Source organism: Sinocyclocheilus anshuiensis, unplaced genomic scaffold (genome assembly GCF_001515605.1).
Source record: "Sinocyclocheilus anshuiensis isolate Anshui unplaced genomic scaffold, SAMN03320099.WGS_v1.1 scaffold329, whole genome shotgun sequence".
Taxonomy (NCBI): domain Eukaryota; kingdom Metazoa; phylum Chordata; class Actinopteri; order Cypriniformes; family Cyprinidae; genus Sinocyclocheilus; species Sinocyclocheilus anshuiensis.
This window is the reverse complement of record NW_015540881.1, coordinates 1,544,296-1,564,703: the sequence shown is the minus strand read 5'-3', so window position 1 is coordinate 1,564,703 and position 20,408 is coordinate 1,544,296. Positions and strand designations below refer to the sequence as shown.

Sequence of the window (20,408 nt, the reverse complement as noted above, 5' to 3'; positions counted from 1 at the left end):
TAGTTCTTAAAAGCTGAAGAATTCCAAAGGAACTCCGTTATTTTGACAGCAAAATACAACAAAGAATATCGTTTACATGTAGCGCGTCAATTCTCTCTCTCTCTCTCTCTCTCTCGCTGCGTGTGTGTGAAACAAAGCGACGGCGATTCTTGCGCTTCACACTAGAGTTTACGGTACGTTAAATACAGATGCGTTGCACATCCATTCAGATGAACTGAAAAACAGCACAGATCGCTTGACGGAGAGAGAAACTCTGATGCGCTCAGTCAGAGAGTGTTCGGCGAGTGAAAATATATCTGAGCTAAACTTATACTTAGCCTCCAACTCACACTGGCGAGTAAAATCTGAGAATTTATTAGCAATTGGCTAATATTAGACATAATTTAGTCGCCCAGAGTGAAGATTTAGTCGCATACGCGAGTGATTTACTCGCAATGTAGAGGGTTGACTAGAGTGACCATCAGGTTCTTGGTCACCAGTCTAGGCAAGGTCCTTCATCAGTTGCTCAGTTTGGCCAGGAGGCCAGCTCTAAGAAGAGTTCTAGTTGTTTCAAACGTCTTCCATTATGGATAATGACGGTTACATGATTCTTTGAACCTTCAATGAAGCAGATTTTTTTCTGAACTCTTCCCCAGATGTGTGGCTTGACGCAAACCTGTTTCTGAGCTCTTCAGGCTGTTCTTTTGACCTCAGGGCTTGGTTTTTGCTCTGATATGCATTTTCAGCTTTTAGACGTTTTATTAATACGTGTGCCTTTCCAAATCATATCCATTCAATTGAATTTGCCACAGGTTAACTTCACTTGAAGTGCAGTAACATCTACAAGGGACTGAATTGCTTTGCACACTGAGGAAGGCTTTGAGCCGAAACGTTTGTGTCTTTTCCCATCAACGATGAACGTAAAATAAAACGAAAAAAGAAGACTGTTTCTCCTATACTAAGTAATTTAACAGATTGACGCACCAAAATAAAAAGATTAAGTGACGAAGAGCGCGGTGCAACCGGCGTTGTGTAACATCTACAAGCAATATGAATGCTCCTGAGCTAAATTTCAGCTGTCCCGGATAAGGGTTTGAATACTTATACAATGGAATTATTTAAGTTTTTTATTTTTAATACTTTTGCAAAGATGTTAAAACCCTGTTTTTTGCTTTGCCATTATGGTGTATGGAGTGTAGAATGATGTGGGGAAAAAAGTAATTTAAAGCAATTTAACATAAGGCAGCAACATAACAAAACAAATGAAGGGGTATGAATACTTTCGCAAGGCACTGTTATATATATACACACACTTTATATAATGTATATAAGTAAACGTAACAAAAAAAAAAATTTTTTAGTTTTATATTACATATTATACACATTATTACAATTTTAACCCATACATTTTCATATTCAGGTACTACGGTATATATCAAAGTACCTGTGGTGTTAATAATACTCTCACCATACCATAGTACTTCAATAGTTAATTTGACAAAGTATGATCTTTCATGCTCATACCTGTTCAACATTTGATCAACGTTTCTTCTCATTAAAACTAAGTGCTTCAAAGAGAAAATTAGAAAGCCAGACAGTGAAGTCTTGTAAACGAAGAGGTTTAAATGCAAACAAGAGTTAGTTTATAAACAGAAAAAAATGAAAAGCAACCATGTAGATGATTCATACCATCTCTTCAACCATGAAACTCTTCATAAATAAAAGCAGGAGAGAGTGTAGCGTTCCCTCTAATGGTCTGCTTGGGTTGAAATCTGCATAATGGGAGAAAAAGGCCTATAATTTGACCTAGAATGAGTAGAAGATGTACTGAGAGGTTCAGTGTCCAGCTGTGCTGTGTTTGGGTGTTCTGGATCTCGGGAATTATGCCTTTGGCCTGTTGCGGTTCAAAGTAACATTTCCAAAGGCTCCATCCACATTTTTAAATCCAACTGAGGACAGACTGAAAAAGAGAGCGAGATTAAGTTGATATCGGACCGAGGGTGATATTGAAAGATGAACCGAGATCTAATCTGATGAAAAATATTGAGTTTGCCCATTTTGGAGCCCAAAGTCACACTCCGTCATGGCTGGACGACAACAACTCACTCAATCATAATACCAACACAGGCAGTGAGATGTTTGCCAACAAATATAAAATGTCAGTCTTTCACTATATCTATCTAGAGACCCCTACACACACAGGAATAACTACAGACCTCACCATGCAGACCTAAATAATAAACTGCCAAGTTCCAAGATTAATAAGACAAATAGTAACCTAGCACCTAGTTGTTGCTGTACAGCCATAAAGCATAGGTTGTTCTTTATAGGTAGGATGCTTCCATAGGAGCCTGTGTATTTTTATGCATGTTTATGCTGAAAGGAATTTCCCGGCAATACCCTCCACAGCACGTACACCTCAGGCAATCGGGTTCACAACTGATGTTTTCACAGAACCGAGCGGCGACACCATGGAAACAGCTGTTTCTCATGGCAACAGCATCTCTTTAAGCATCGACTTACCTTTTTCCAGGTCATGCTGAACTTTAATGCTCAGCTTGAGGGAAAGAATGAATGCTGTCATGTGCTAACATGTCAAGATGTATTTAACAATTGCTTTGTTTGTGATATGTATTATATGAAGAAACAAAATCTTAGCGATAAGTATGTTACCAAAATCATAGGAAAAGAAAAGTGAAGCTGGTCCTCTATAAGGCTCAAGATCCAGTTCTAAAGGAAGACGGCATTGCACAAACAGGAAGTTCAGCTGCTGATCACAAGCATGTTTGGGGTGCACATGCACAGTGACAGTATGCACATCACATACTGCACTAGGGGTCGACCGATTATCGGCCTGGCCGATATTAAGCATTTATATGGTTGTCGTTATCGGTCATTTTCAAAACTGATTTGCAAATAAAAAAACATTTAAAGAGTTTTTGTCAGAGCACTTGTTATTCTTAATTTTGACATTCATTTTAATTTTTAAACCAGACATATATATTGGTTCAAAATATCAGTTATCAGTCTACTTGATCTGTAATCGGTTGCTGAACTTTAATGCTCAGCTTGAGGGAAAGAATGAATGCTGTCATGTGCTAACATGTCAAGATGTATTTAACAATTGCTTTGTTTGTGATATGTATTATATGAAGAAACAAAATCTTAGCGATAAGTATGTTACCAAAATCATAGGAAAAGAAAAGTGAAGCTGGTCCTCTATAAGGCTCAAGATCCAGTTCTAAAGGAAGACGGCATTGCACAAACAGGAAGTTCAGCTGCTGATCACAAGCATGTTTGGGGTGCACATGCACAGTGACAGTATGCACATCACATACTGCACTAGGGGTCGACCGATTATCGGCCTGGCCGATATTAAGCATTTATATGGTTGTCGTTATCGGTCATTTTCAAAACTGATTTGCAAATAAAAAAACATTTAAAGAGTTTTTGTCAGAGCACTTGTTATTCTTAATTTTGACATTAATTTTAATTTTTAAACCAGACATATATGTTGGTTCAAAATATCAGTTATCAGTCTACTTGATCTGTAATCGGTATCGGCCCTGAAAAACACATATCGGTCGAACTCTATACTGCACCCAACAAACTACCTGCTCCATACTTGACCTACAGGCAAAGCAGATTCTTTTATCCAAACTGACTTACAAATGAGGAATACAAGAACACTTTTAGCTGTACAGTACACTAAGAGTGTGATATCTGTATATCATTAGTCCGCTGTTGTGAAATGGTTTCTTTCCCCTACAGAGGTTCACAACATCCATGGAGGAATACAGGAATGTTCTCAGGTGTCACCATACAATGAAAGCTGGACCCAGGAGAATATTCTGTAGAGGCATTCAAATCAGAATAAGGATTGAATAACTACACTCCTGGCTAAAGTGGGCCACCAAAAAGAGGAGTAAGATCTTTGTAAAGCATGTATGGTATAATACGTCTCTTTCTGTAATTTTAGGGCTCTTGCCATTTTTAAGCAAAGTGACAGAAAATTATATATGAAAAGCTAAAATGGGATTAGGGCACATTGCATGCCAGGCTCAAACCTGCAGCATCTAAATGAGTGTCACAGTCATGAGAAAAATATATAAAAATAAATAAAGGCAATTGTAAATATATTTTGTAAATGGTCTCATTTGGCAATGGAACTGCATTTCATTTTCCCCTAAAATATTTATTCTTAAGAGAACTAAATATGGATAATGACAATAATTGATTAAACTGATATGGATCAAGAATAGTTAAGTACTTTATGATTCCCAACCCTACATACAATACAACGTTTTTATTGTCAAAGTCTTTCATGCTCATGCTTTATTGTTTGATTTGATAAAACTGTAAAAAAAAGTAATGGTGAAACATAAGTTGATAACATTATATCAATTACAAATCATTGTTTTCTATATGAATATATTTTAAAATGTAATTTATTCATCTGATGACACATGCAGCAATTTTGAATTTTCAGCAGCCATTACTCTGTCTCCCTCCTGGAAAAGCTGCAGCCCCAGGGCAAGGTTTTGCTAGAAATGGGATGCGTGGGGGAGGAGAGGTGAGGCGGGGAGGATGTAGAGGATTTTTATATCCACACTTGAGAGGGGGGAGTACAAGGACACTCGCTGTCCACATTCATCCTCACTGTTTTTATTGCCGGGGCGGGACAAAAAGAAGCTTCGCACCTGATGGCGAAAGAACAGAAGGCTTCCTGATGCACTCCTGGTGACTTCCCTCAGCCACCTTCAACCAGATCAATGGCCCCTCCTTTTATCCAATTTGTCTTTTAAATTTATTTTAAAATACATTAAAAAAAGCAGATTCTACACACATTTACATCTCTTCTGTTAAGAACATTACTTTCTGTATTAAAGCTAATTTTGACTGGCAGAAAAAGTTCATATATATTATTCATATTTGAATATTTTTTACAACATTGTAAATCATTATTAGAAGTAGTAGTAGCATTGTCATCCTCATTGTAATTAAATAATATATAAAATATTAAATTAAAATTTTTTTTTTACATTTTTTTAAATTACCAGAAATACTTTAAAATGTATTATTATTATTATTATTATTATTATTATTATTAAAATTAAATATATTGTTCAGAAATACTTTTTGGAAACACTGCTTCAGAAAAACTTTAAAATTAATCACTAGTAGTAATAATAATAATAATAATAATAATAATAATAACGATAAATTGAATAATAATAATAATAAAATGAATTTATTTATATAATTGAAATTTATTACGATAAAAAAAATCTATTATATAAAAGAATATTATACAGTCTAATAAAATATAAATATTATTTTATTTATGTATTTATTTATTTGCATTTTTATGCCACTGACCCAACCACTTTGCATTCATGGCTGAGTGAAGAGACCCTCACTGGCGTCGCTGTTTCTGTGAGAGTTCATACAGCCTCAAGCATTATCTGACTTGCTCTCTACGATTTAGCAAACATTTTAATGTCCTCTCTCTAAGGCTAATCAAACAAGGCTGTCAATAATTACCCGAGACCTCATCTAACTATGTTTTGACAATGCTAGCGGCACGTACACCACTTCAGATAAACAAGACTGAGGGACACTTGACTCATAAACCTGAAGAGAGGAGGCCCGTCTGTCTGACAGACTTAGCTTGTTGCACTGGGGAGTTGTCAGGAACAAAGGCTTCCCTGTTCATGGAGCCCGCCTGGGACACAAGCATTTTTATAAGGCTGATTGAACACAAGAGCACCTTAAGAGCCCTTAATAAGAGCAGAGAGTGCAGAAGCAGCATGCAAACGAAATGGCACATGAGGCCATCCTGGATGCTACTGACGTTTCAATGAAAGACCTTCTCATTCCACAGTAACACCTCACAGCGGACATCCCTCACCTGGCTTCCAGCGAATACCAGTCATTTGCAGAAAAATATCCCCAAGTTCTTGAGTTCTGACATGTCCAGACCTTGCCCTGACAAATAGCAGTCTCAGCATTTTTCTTTTGTTTTGTTTTTTCTTCTAAATCTACAAGTTTCACTCCACCACCACCATGAAATGGATGCACAAGTGTCATCATTGTCTCTCTTCCGTGACGTTATCCCTGGAAAACAAAACCTAGTAAAATCTCAAACCCTGTCAGTCTCTTAGCCCTAATCAAAAACTGATGTTCACATTCCAAATCAACCACACTGAAGCAGTAGAAAAATTCCTCCAGCCTCATAAAGGCAACCAAGCCAATGTTCCCAAATGTTTTCAAAGGCATATTTTTGGAGAGAACGTGCTCTCCTCTAAACTGGTGGAACATCAGCTGGCAGCAGCTTCCGCCCCAGCAACTGGTCCATGAAATCAACGCCATAGGAGACGTGGCTTGTTTTGAGGTGGATCTACATTTCTGGAGGTCCATGGACTTAAATCCATTAAGGAGGCCAAAATGATGGCAGCTGAGGTTTGCTTATGGGAAAAAAAAGTTGTCAAAGGACCCAAGTACGAGCATGAGAAGCCAATATCCCAAGTAGCACACAACATTCAGTTTTTCCAACAGTGCTTCCAGGACCAGTGCAAATAAGTGAGAGACATTGAAACAGAGAAAAACAAAAGGAGAGCAATTCAACTGTTTACGTCGGCATGAAATAAATTATTATCATATTAATGCATTATAAATGCATGCTATAAATCTTATTGAGAATGATTCATCCATGTACATTTAATTTTTTTGACCTAATAATATTCACAACTTGACTTCCATAGTATTTTTTTTCTTCCTATGGAAGTCAATGGATACCAGCAACTGTTTGGTTACCAATATTCTTCCAAATATCTCAGCAAAAGAAAGAAACTCGTACAGGTTTGAAACATGAGGGTGAGTAAATGATGACAACGCAACATAGGCTCACTGGAAATATGTGCCTCTACCTACATTTCTGCAAAACTCAAAAAACGTACCTATACATATGAATCGATGCAGTTTCCAGTTGAAATGAACACTAGAGGCAGCAAAACTCCAACAACTTTTATTCCTTTTCACACAAAGTATGAATTGCAGGTCCACAGTTTTGAGTAATAAAGCCTAATTTTCACATAATTACTTGAGGAATATTATGTTATGAATTCAAAACAATTTTAACATCCTGCGAGATTTGAAAACTGATACTTTTGAACATGTCGTCACATATACAGCTTCATATGCATGAGTTTTCTGATTCAGTAGGTTTGCTCGGTAGCTTGCGCGAATCGCGATACGGAGTTGCACTTGCGTGATGAAGAGCTCGGGTACGAACCCCGTGAAACTATGGTACAACAAAACAGCTTAAATCCACATAAGGAAGTTAAATTAGCATGGCTGCATCAAAAAATGCGTTTTTATATCACTTTTATATTTGTTAACATTATCGGGTAGGTTTAGGGTTGGGTTTGGTGTAGGGGATATTTTCAACACGATAGAGCATTAACTTTTTAGTGACACTCCTCGGATATTTGAATTATGAACCACCGTAATACGTACCGGAAGCAACGTAATACAAACAGCAATACGTAACAAAAATGTGCCAGGGTAACATTTTGAACCCTTGTTTTAGCACCACTCACTGGATGTTTCACTTTGAAGCTGCCGCGAAACGTGCAGTTAGGTACGTAATAACGGTGTTGCAGAAATGTATTTAGAGGCACGTATTTCTAATGAACCTGGGTTGTGACAACGGGTGAACTCTCTCTTTAGACCATAAAATAATCATAAAATTTACAAAAACTTCAAATATTAGTCAACTTACCACCAAGTGCCTAACTTCAACTTCAGGTGACAAATTAGAATTATTTTTGTGGTAATCAACATTACACACAAATGTTGTTGATTCAGCTTAACTTCTATTGAACCCGGAATATTCCATTAAGTAAGGTGAGTGAGAGAGGAGTTTGCCGTGTGTTGAGAGAGTAAGGGTGAGGTTGGCACGGTACAGTGAATGAGAGTATTCAGCAGCTGCTTTGAAAGCCATTACAGGAGTGAGACAGTGCCAGGGCATTATTTACACCCTGTCAGCAGAGCACACAACACTTCCATGCATAATCACCCAGTTACAACGTCCAATGAGGCAACGGGCATTTGAGATCATGCCGTTGAACCTCAGCTTTGTGGGAAAGCGATCAAGTTGGCTCGATCTGCATCGTGCATCATTTCCCATGTGATAGAGGAGTCAGTGCGTCTGGACCAGGCCGCATCGTTGCAAAGGTCTCCTCGGAGCATGGCTCGCTCCCATGGCAGTGGTCAGTAAAGTGAGCTTGCAACAAGTCTGGGCATCGATTCAGCCTCAAATTAGAGAAACCAGGCAAACTGCACATGAGCCTTTTGGGTATTCTGTGTGCGGCAATTTCACACACACACACACACACACACACACACACGCACGCTGAGATTTACTGCAGTTTTTATTGGGAGGGCCACTATGGCCAGCTGTTTTGGAACATCAGCAGAGAAGGTTCCACTCCCAAATCCCAAAGCACGAACATCAGTGCTGCTCTCACACCCCATCTGACAGAACCTCCCCTTATTCTCATTACGTCTGACTTCAGTGACAGACACGGTTACATGCTGGATCAGAACCAGATTGGGTCTGCTTTTACAGTAACACAAAGCCAGAATAGCTTTCCACTTTTGGCATTAGTTTCCATCCTCGTGACCCCCTTATAAATCTGGAGTCTGCAGATGATAAAAGAATGTGTAAACTGCCATTACACCTCATGCACGCACACCTTCAAAAACGTAAGGATTGAGCTTGGCCATCTATTTTGTCAGCTGGAAAGCAACACGATCATGTAACCCAACAAAGCATTTACCTTCACTTGCTCTAGCATTGGGTCAGATCCCACCTGGCCGAGTGATGCAACAACCCCATATCTAATAGATATCCAAAGAAACAGACAGGTAACTCCTGCTTACAAGTCTACTATGGGATGTGTACAAGCCATCAGGTTCAGGCCCACCAGGTTAAACATACAGTTCTTAAAGGGGTCATATGATGCGATTTCAATTTTTCCTTTCTCTTTGGAGTGTTACAAGCTCTTGGTGCATAAAGAAGATCTGTAAAGTTGCAAAGACTAAAGTCTCAAATCCAAAGAGATATTCTTTATAAAAGTTAAGAGTCAACTAGGGCTGAATGAGTAATTGTGACGAGGCATATCTTGCTCTCGGCTTCACTCACCGTGTCTATACGGACGCTACAGTTGACGCGTCGCGCTGCAACAGCTCTACACTGTACGCGACAAAGTGACAAAGATTTGAGACTGCTTTCTGTCTTGTGTCAAACACATGCATTGCATTAAGGATCAGGTATTTGTTGGAAAAGACCAGCTGCCAACTGTCCAGTCAGATGTTTCCTCTGCAGGTGCAGTTCAAGATCGGCTAGTCAAATAAACCTGGTTTATTTTTGGAATCCGTGAGACAGAAATCTAATTGGAAACTCCAGGGGAAGAAACGATGCTGTTACATTAGCCTCATTCCCAATGGGTTATCAAAATACTCAACATGTATAGAAACACGCAGTGGGCATTATGGGTGGTGCAGATGGCAGCAACACTGCTCTCTCTGTTTCAGAGGAGGAGAGGACTCGCTCCACAGCACGTCATTCAGGAGTTTCCCCCACCCCCGACATCTCCCTTCTGCCTCCAAACACTCCATTGTTCAGGGAATTTCTTCAGAGGAGAGAACTTTGCCTAGTTCTGGCACAGCAACACCAATGATTGAATGATTGAAATGTTGAGTTTCAACGCAAGCATTACGAACCAAATCTATGATAAAAAAAACCTCTTTAACATTTACAATTCTTCATGTGATGGAATTTGCCCTGTTTATACATTCCTCCGAGGTCATAAAAACCCCAGGCTCTTGTGTAGGCCTGAGACTGGCGTTCAGTGTCACCAGGCTGATCATGATTTCTGCCAATCCCATATTAAATTTTATCCCGGTTATTGTACAAATGAGCCAACTGGTTTTGTTTTGGGGGTCTCAAGAGTCTCACAACAATGCAAATCCATTTTACAGCTCTCTGAAGTCTTGCTAAGGAGACTACGTTAGACATGAAGGTTAATAGTTTTGTGATCTGATCAAAAAGCCTCACATTTGATGGTAATGAAAGCCGGCCCTGCTGGACAAACATGAAGTCACAGCATCCACACAGTGAAGCTCAGCCAAACGAACCCACATCATGGTTTAAAGTCCATGTGCCAGGCAACTTGCCTTTATGGGAAAGGAAAAATCTCCTCTGGAAAAGTCTGGCCTATAGCCATTATATGAAAATGAGGCCCTGAACGGCCGAACAATGCCATTCTTTCAGAGGGAAATCAGACAGGCCTTGGGAACTTCAGCCTAACTATGCTTTGAGGCAACTTTGGCAGAAAGACAGGCTCGGACCAATTGTACACGTTCCTTCTCATTCGTTCTGCCAACCATACAGCATCATTATCACCAATGGTTACCTCAGACTATTTCATACTAAACTGGCTTCCTAAAACCACAGGGGTGAAAAGTAGCTCCAGTCTCTAATGAGGGAACAGACGTAGATGGTGAAATTTCTCCTTGAGGTGTATTTATTGCTCAAGTATCTTTGGTCAATCTGCCAATAGTTCCTTCAACTAAATAGACAACTACTTCACCTTGAGTTTTCAGTAGACTAGCATTGAGTTAAAGGGGTCATATGATGCGTTTTCAATTTTTCCTTTCTCTTTGGAGTGTTACAAGCTCTTTGTGCATAAAGAAGATCTGTAAAGTTGCAAAGACTCATAAACACATTTCATTACACCAAATACACAAAATACTGTTCTTTTTAGCAGCATCATATGACCCCTTTAAGGTCTGTTAAGACCGATAACTATAAAGATAATTATAACAATAACTATCCTAGTGTCCACACCAATGGACAATTAAAAGCACACACTGCAATAATGTTGTCGCTGCTCAAGCTCTTTATTAAGATCATGTCGATTCTGATTGGCTGCCAATGTTTTTATCATTCATCGCCTAGAAAAAAATCATTCTGAAAGTGATTCCAATGGCCCTGATAAATGTTCATGTACTCATATTGAGGAGGCAGAGGCTGAAAACAAAACTTGGTTCACTTGGTGTGAACGGGATTTTAGCATTGAAAACAGCCACATAAAGTGATTTTATGCACAAGAACAATTTATTAATATTTGAAATTTTTATGCCTCAAGTGCCCTGTTGCTCAACAAAAACACAAGATGCCAAGTCCAAAGCCATTTTCAAAAGCCATTAAAGAAGAGATAATACCAAACTAAAGCCACACGATGAGGAACTAGTACTCAAAAAGTCCCATAGGAGCAAAAGGTCACTGGTCAGATTGTTATAAATGAAGATTTCCGAGTCAGGAAGGACAGGGACTTTATAGAGATATTTTAATACATAAAAAGTTGAAAAGATGAAACAGTCCGTCTATCTTTCAGCAGCAATGAGAACAAAGTAGCCTGACACTGCCAAAGAGAGCAGGAGAGAGAGAGAAAACTCATCCAACCATCTGGATGTGCACTAGGCAGAAGTCCAGGAGGCAGTAAAATTCATTCCATGTCCCTGACCGACGTACGACTGCCACGTAGCTGTTAATGCAGGAGGACAGAGAAGAGGGAAGAGGCTGTCTTATTTCTGCAGAAACACTTTCCCACAGAGCAACACAAACACATCTGCCTGTCTGCCTACACAGCACACTGTTACTCAATCTCACAGTTTTGATGTAATTTAACAATGTGATAATGATCACTTGGAAAGGTTCATAATAATAGAATATACTTATGGGCGTCAGACATTTTCACAAGTCTTTGAGGTGGTCTCCAAGCCTCAACTCCTTGGGTAATAATAATTTTTTTATTCACTTCTATACTTTAAGTTAGTCAAAGAGCCATTCATTTTGTTATTCACAAATCAAATCAAGTCACAAGGCAATTATTTACAGTGTTGTTATTGTCAACTAAAAACTAAATAAATATAAAATATAGCCGAAATAGAATAAAATTAATGAAATAAAATGAAACACTTCATCTAATATTTATATTATATATGTTGCCTTAGCAGCTAACTGAAGTAAGGTGAAGCACTAAAATTACTCAAATAAAAATAGCGCTAAATAGAAATAGCTATTAAAAAAACTAAACAAAAATGACAAAAGCACATAACAAAATGATTAAACCTTGAAATAAACTGAAAATATACCAATCAAAAGATAATTCAAAATATCAACAAGTACTATAAAAGTAAATTAATTGAGACTTAAAGATAGTTCACCCAAACAAACAAAAAACAACCCTTTATTTTAAGGTGTCCTTGTTACACATTACATGTACTTACTATTATAATAATAACAATAAATTATGCATAATTACATGCAAGTAAGCCTAAGCCAAATCCTAATTCTAACCCTACCCATATAGTTAATACATGTAGTTAATCAATATTACTCAGAACTTAAATGTATAATTGCTCTGTAACAAGGACACCTTCAAATAAATATAAAAAGTGTGTGTGTGTGTGTATATATATATATATATATATATATATACCAAGAAAAAAAGCATGGACAAAAAAAAAAGTCTTAAAAATATTCTTTTTAAATATGCCAGAAATGTCATTTTTTTGGTGAACTATCCCTCTATGACTGACGTTTCAAACTCAAATTTCCATTTCTAAAGTAAATCAATGCTGCTCTGAAGAAATAACCTCTTATAACCAGATTTAAAGTAAAGAATGCTTTTTGGTGTGTGACATTAAAGAATGAATTTATACAATGGCTCTTGTAGTGGGACGGTCTAGACTTGTTGGTGACTCAGTCTGTCCACAAACAGGAAAAAACAGTAATGTCTAAAATACCTCCAATATGCACCTCGCTACTAAGTGTGTAAACAGCCAGGTCACCACACAGCTCACAGATCTCAGCTCTCCTGAGCTATTTTTTTATTTTTTTTTGGCACACTGAACTTGTGTTTAGACCAAGCTGAGAGGAAGCAGCCTAACTCCCACAAACACATGAAAATGACTCACTCAATACCCATGGCTGTGCTTCAAGATTTTCCTTCTCTTTTCCTTTTTTTAAGCTTAGAAAAAGAGTTCAGTCTGAGGAAGATCAGTACATGAATCCACAGCAGTCAGTACATTCACATGTGCAGTTATAATAGAGCAAAAGTGGGATTTTACAAAGTCAGACTATAGTCTACATCTGTCCAAATATACAACCAACTGCATTACTGAATATTTAAAATATTAAATATATGCCGTGCATCATCTCTGTCTTACATCAAAATTGGATAACGTTGAGGCCAATTGCCTAAAACATCCTAGACAAAACTGAGCTACAAGTGAATTATCTAGGTCTGTTATTCTAAACTAGAACATAACATTATTTATATAGAAAGGTTTAGTTTGATGAAAATTCTAAGGCAAGAAATGGCTTTCTACTGAGCTGTCTTCAGGAGCTGCATGCAAAAATTCAATGCGATCAGTTGAGTTTGTTCCGCATACAAACAACTCTTATGAACCAGTGCTCTTAAGGGAAGCAAAAACAATCAGCAGGATGAATGTAGCCGGATTCTCAAAATGAACGACTCATAAAATGGCCCTTTAAAAGAATAATTCATAAAGACGAGTTACTCTTAGCTGAGAGAGAATTTGTTTTATATGTTAGCAAAATGGACACTATAAGTTAAATCTACCCAAATGAAGTAACTGAATCAAAGTTGTAATCGAATCAAAAGATTTTGATTTAGAATCTGAACAAATCAGGAATTCCCAGCCATAGCAAATGTATTAAGGGAGAAGTGCTTCTTCAAAGGTTGGGATTGCACTCACACAGGTGCCATTTTTAAGCAATTAGCTCTTTTCTCAAGAAAACACATTCATCCTTCTCTTCCCATTACAAGCCACAAAAATAAAAACTCTGAGAATCAAATATTTTTCAAAATAGGATACGTGCTTACTAAGTATTTTCAAGACACCAACTACAAATGTCCCCACACAATCTTCCCTACAAGTTTGCATTGCAATGCGGAAGTGGCCACTTTCGTCCACATTTGGATGGACATTTTATGGTCCTGGAATGCTGAATGAGTCAACACTTTGGAACGGTCGAATCTTATGCCCAAGCCAACATTCAGGGCTACCCCAGCCCCCAGCCGAACGGGGCGTGATCATGAATTCAGTCGGAGGAAGACACAGGGAATGGGGTGGGGGGTGTTGAAATTGGGGGACAGATTTTGCGCATTTGTCCCACATGGCTAAACACGCTCAAAGAGGGCAGCTCAGTTTAAACAAACATAACCACTTCCTCCTCGCTGCACACAAAGCCTTTAAACAGAAGCCCGTCCGTCGCTCCTCACCGGGTCATTTGGGGGAAAGAACAGCTAGCCGCCAAAACACAGCCTTCCCTGTGTGGCTCAGCATCTGCAGACACCCTAAAAAAAACTCAAACATGGCCCTGCTCCTCAACTTCACCTTCACCTCACACACCTAAAATACCATTACAGCAGACTCAGCTTCCATACAAGGAATATATCTAGTCGTTTGCTTGCGGACAAGATCTTAGACAAGTGTCAGTCACTGAGAGAAAGGTACAGGCATTAACTGAGCTTCCTAGTTCTTTGTAAACATACCATACTAAATTAGGGATGCATATATCTGTACCACATCAGTTATCAGTAACAGTTTAGATTAGGGACCACATATTCATTATTAACTAAGACTTTTCCCCTCAATAAACTCCTAATTTGCTGCTTATTGATAGTAAGTAAAGTAGTTGTTTTAATAGTTAAGTTTAGGTATGGGATAGGATTAAAGGATCTAGAATATGGTCATATAGACAAGGCATTAATATGTGCTTTATAAGTACTAAGAAGTAGCTAATATAGTTATATGCATGCTTTTCAATATTCATTGGTGGATGTTAAATTCACTTTTAAAAAGAACTACATTTTAAAAATAAAATTTAATAAATGATTAATAAATAATATTATGTACAAACAGTTTACTATATTTTTTTAAGTAAAAACAAAAATCACCTATGGTTTTATATCAATGTGCCATATAATATTATAAGTAATATAATAAGTGTTATATATTTATGTGAAATACATATTTCACCGATTTTTATATTTACTATACTTCACCTTTTAATATTTATATCATTTATTTTGTGCAATCTTCTAAATACATCAAATGTAATATCCACCAATAAATGCAGCATTTAAAACTCGTTTGTTCATTCATTTTAGTGCTTTATATTTAATTTCGACAATACATAACTTTAACATCAGCCGTTTATTGGCTATCATCTGTAAGTGCGAGAAACAGGAACAGAAAAAAAAAAGTATAGGCAAATAATTTATTGTAATCAAAAAACTGTCAGTCCCCAACAGGAATGTTAAGGAGCAGGCGTTTCACCCCTTGTTGACTCTGGAATGCTGTAGAAAGTGAAAATTCAACATTGACACATTCCTTCAGTGCCACCTGGGATGCCACTGGCCTCGCAGCAATGGCTGCCATTCCCACGACCTCTCTGCTTACTTTATTTTGGTAACTTCACACATCCAAAACATGGCTATCGAACAAAGAGAGATCAGCGGTACTAATCCAAAAGAATAATATGAATTAGCTGGAAAAATTCACCGGGCTGAAACAGATCTGGGCAGTAAGAATGGATAGCCCCCGTCCACCCCTCCTCACTCTCAGAGGTCAAAGGGTGAAATTCCTCATCTTCCATCAGGCCTCCAGATTTCACACACTATAAGGGGGAGTGCTTGGATGGGTTAACAAGACCTGGTGAGATGGAGGGATTGTGGGAGGTGTTGGTCGAATGTCCTGCTGGTAGGGGGGTGGCATAAGAAAACAGGAAGTCTGGGACTACAAATATATGCACAGTGGTACTGCTGACATGTGTTTGCACAGAGCAGCTTGAGATGGGATCAGCCACAGTGTACGTACTGCAGACCCTTAGAAGGTATTGTGCAAAAGTGGCAATAAATGCACCACAGCAAATGCATTGCATTGCACATGCATGCTGGCTAAAAGCGTCATTAATGAGCTGCTGCCACATCTGAAGTTTCCATCGTCCAGCTAACAACGGCCATCTCTGCACTCTGAATGCTAATGCAAGCACGAACATTTTTCCGCTCTGCTTTTAGCTAAATGTGCAAGCCTGGCCATTTGAATAATGCATTGGCATGACGGAGTGGATGCACGTCAGGAATCAGTGTCATGGAGTGAGCTGCAGCATCTGACCCTCTCCACCAACTGAAAAACAAGAGATAAACCAAGCTGCGTTCTTGCATTGTGAAACATTTCAGAGTAGAGCAATGGAACACAACAGTTTCCATATGTTTTTACAACTCAAAAATGTTATAATATCTGACTGCCTGAAAACAGGTCAATGTATTTTAGCTTATAGAACTTTTTTTTTGTAATCAGTCTCACAAAATAAATCTAGACTATAGTAATTGAGTAATTGGCTTCATTTTCTCAAACTCATGTCATTTCAAATCTGTATGACTTTCATTTGTGGAACACAAAGAGGGATATTTTAAAGAATGTTGGAACTATTTTATCTCAAAGAATTACCGTCAGTAAAGATGCAGTCACATTAGTGATTTTTCAGTGAAAATCATGAACAAAAAAGCTTGATTGTCTATTGTTAAGAGCTTAGCAATGTAAAAACAGCTCACACAGAAGTAACTTTCAAACCAAGCAGCTTTCTGTTGGTCAGTGTAGAGAATTCACATGAGCAACTTGAAAATGGGTGAAATCTGCATGGGGAACTTTTTCTTCGTGTGAATCTCCTGATTGCACAGATTCCTATTGGAATGACTGGATTCCGTCTGCATAATTTCACCAAGCAACTGTAAATTTGATGCACCTTAAGGGTCCAAAACACCTTTAAACATTGTATAAAGTCATACAGGCTTGGAACAACTTTGGAGAGAGTAAATAATGACACAACGTTCTCTTTTAGGTAAACAATACCTTTAAACATGTTAAGCTAAAGATATCTAAAATCTACATCAACTAGTCAATTCTTTTCAACTCTAGTTGGTTGTTGCAAGAGATGCGAAACAAAGCAGTCTAAATAAGAAGGTATGTTATGGCATCCAGCAGCTCGTCTCTTACAATGCTGGCTGAAGTGACGGGTGTACAGTTAGGTGGAGAGGCAACTGTCTAGAGAAAACGGTGGGAAATGGAGTTGAAAGGCCTCTTTTATCTTCATCTAAATCAACTGTCAACAAACATAGCAGCACTGTGTCAAACAAACATGCAACGAGAAGATGCTAAGAGTGCAAACGAGACATGCATAAAAACAATAGCACAATGATTACTGTTATGCAGAACCCTGCTTTTAACTCCACTGAATGACTCTATATGTGGCCGTGGTTGGCTGATTCAAGATGAGCAGCAGGATCCTGATTCATGGACCAGCTGACGGCCACATCATCACCGCATGCATATTTCCCAAGCGCTAATGGTTAAAGCACAGATACAAACTTGTTCTGTCTTGCTTAACAGTTAGAGACACGCTGGCTTTCTCCGCCTAATGAGGTCAAGGGAAAATAGCGCACTTGAGAGTCTAATGATAAGATCATGTGACTTTGCTGACCAAAACCATCACTGTTTTTCTACTCATCTTTTTTCCAAAACATACAGCAGATGAAGGACATTGAGTTCACTGGATGCTATGACAAATTATAAAATAGGGAGAGTCGTTCCTAGAAGAACTCTCTGAACCTGCACAAGATGGAGCAAATCGAATTTTACAACGTCTACTGACCAATAAGTGTGACTAAGAGATGTGAAGTTGTTTCAAAGGGCACCAGTCAGAGAACATCAGGAAACGTCTTCAAGAAGGTGGACTCTCCGCTGCAATTAGGAACAATCACAACAGATTTTATCACGCTGCACTGCATAACATCAGCACACATCAAAGCACAGAGCTGCTCCCAGGATGATGGGGAACTGTAGGGGGAGGGTATGAGTTCACGTGCAGTATTTGAGGTGCCCCTGGGGAAACAGACCTCCAGCTCACTAGGTACAACCCCATGACCTCAAAGGAAGAGCACATTCCTGCAGCTATGCCCAATCAGGAAGTTTAACTCCCCATGCCAGCTCTCTCAGCGCAGCACCTAGACTGATGAAACAATGGCTGTCGAAGCCGATCCATCAGATATTGGCTAAAAAAAGAATACAGATATTTTGTTTTGAAAGTGTCTCAGATATATGCTGGTTGTGGGTCCATGGAAAACTACAGTTGTACTGCTAATTTTTTTGCACATTTTCCTAGTTGGTGCATACGTTTGAACAATGATTCTCAACTTTTTTGACTTGAAAGAAAATGTATATGTAGCATTCAACAGCCAATCTTTGGTCACTTTTGACATGGTTTCTTGAAGGGTTTCTTTTGCAAAAAAAATGGCTATTTACAAAATAGATTAATATTAAAATTGATGTAACTTTAAATGGTTATATATATTGTAGAGACTGAGACAACATTAGCACAGCTATGGAGGTAACATAGGTTTCCACAGTGGTTGTAGAGTGTTGCCATGGGGAACGGGCATTATTCAGAAATATGTGTGTTGAATGCTGCGACTGACCAATCAGAAACAAGCATTCCAGAGCGTTGCATAATGCAAGCAGAAAATGCTGCAACCCAACGTTTTATTTATAGATTTGATTTATGGCTCTTACAGAAAAAAAAAATTCGCTGTTCTTTTTTGACAATATTGAAACAAATTTCAGCTTTGTGTGCAATTGAAAAAAAATGGCTCACAAGTATAAAGAAATAAAATGCAGGATTGCAGTAACAGGACCTAAAGCAAGCAGGTCAGAACAAATTATCACTCCATGGGAAATATTGGGAAAATTCCTCTACGCTGAAAAACAGAAAAGAAAAACTGAGAAATGACATGCATATAGAATATTGTACCAGTATTTAATTGTTTTATATAGCTTATTTTAAAACATCTTGTGGCATCCTCGGACGTTCACCTATTGGCCCCAGTCCCTGGTTGAGAAAGTTTGTAGACATAAGACGATAAGGAGCTGAGGAATGCAACATCTTATTTTTCTGCAGCTATTTTTTAATAAAACATTGATTCTTTTTTTCTGCCCCAGTGCAATAATTTACATTTTTAGAAAAAGTTATGAAATCCCTCACTCAGCTGGAGAACTTAAACCTGACGTCATTTTCTGCAGATCACATTTCTCCTCTCACAGATCCTGTGCTTCTTTCTCTCCAATAAGACCTCTGGATCCAGGAAAGAGCACAACTCGTATGGCACAAACCATCTTAAAGCGTTATTTCGGTGACCAACAACATCATCCAAGCGACCTTTAAAAGTCTTTTTCCAGAGATGCTAATTGCGCTTTAATTCCCAGCACGAAGGTGCAATCAGTACTTTCTGACGTTTGGAAAACGATGCACGGCGTTGCATTAAACCAAAACAATAAAAAGAAAGAAAAACAAACAAGTATCAAGTCGAGATACTTTCTGCACAATATATTACAGAACAATGACAGCAGCACATAATGTTTTCCTCCATAAAAAAGATACAGCTGTAGAAGAATAGGCTGTCTGGAATACTAGGGCATGATGGAGTTGACCACCTTCACATCATCATTCCCGAAATCTTTGCCAAATATTATTCGACATCATTCCAGCAACTGTCTGTTTTGGAATATTATATTCGCCAAGGAAAGACACCAGGAAAAGACTCAGCATCCCAAATAAATTTCACGTAAACAATTTGATACCAAGACTCATGGCTTTAACAAAATACGTTTCTAATAAAGCTAAAGTGTAGCGTTTTTATAAAACGGTATCGTTTACGTAACAGAACGCGCTACATAGAACATCACAAACTCCCCAAAATTCCAAAGTTGGAATTCAGCGACGCAGACGTCAAACTATGTATTTTCTCGTAAACTGTGCCTGTCGTTAGAAAGTCGCTTTTTTGAGCATCTCTGGGCAAATAACGGTTTCTAAAAAGAATCCGTGCAAAACAGTCAGTTTTCCAGCGGAGCAATTCAGTTTTCCGTCTCTTCTCCTGGTTACCCAACTAACCCAGACTCCCGGCGTCACCGCCATCCAGACACAAAAATGCACGCAACTTTCCGTTAGGAACATATTTCATCGTTTAATTGGGAAAAAGCACACAAACGCGAACTGTGGCAAAAGATAGCGCTTAAGAAAAGCGATAAGAAAAACTCACCTCGCTGCAATAAAATGATCTTGAAAGAAACTCCACAGCTCCACTTTCACCCCAGACACAACTTTGCTATCCCTGCTCCAGTCTGCTCCACCAGCGCTCACTCAGGGGGAGATTCCGCGGCCATGTCAATTATGTCCCACAGCACATGTGAGCTTGATCCTGCCCCTTTTACCG

General features: G+C 38.5%; 1 protein-coding gene across 1 annotated transcript in view; it reads right to left on the bottom strand.

Annotated features, from left to right (window-relative positions):
- LOC107688494 (fibronectin type III domain-containing protein 3B-like) overlaps positions 1 to 20,408 on the bottom strand; it is a 144,202-nt gene extending 123,794 nt beyond the window's left edge. The window contains exon 1 of the mRNA XM_016486174.1: positions 20,235 to 20,408. The gene's annotated coding sequence lies outside the window, so the exon portion shown is untranslated. The remainder of the gene's footprint in view (positions 1 to 20,234) is intronic.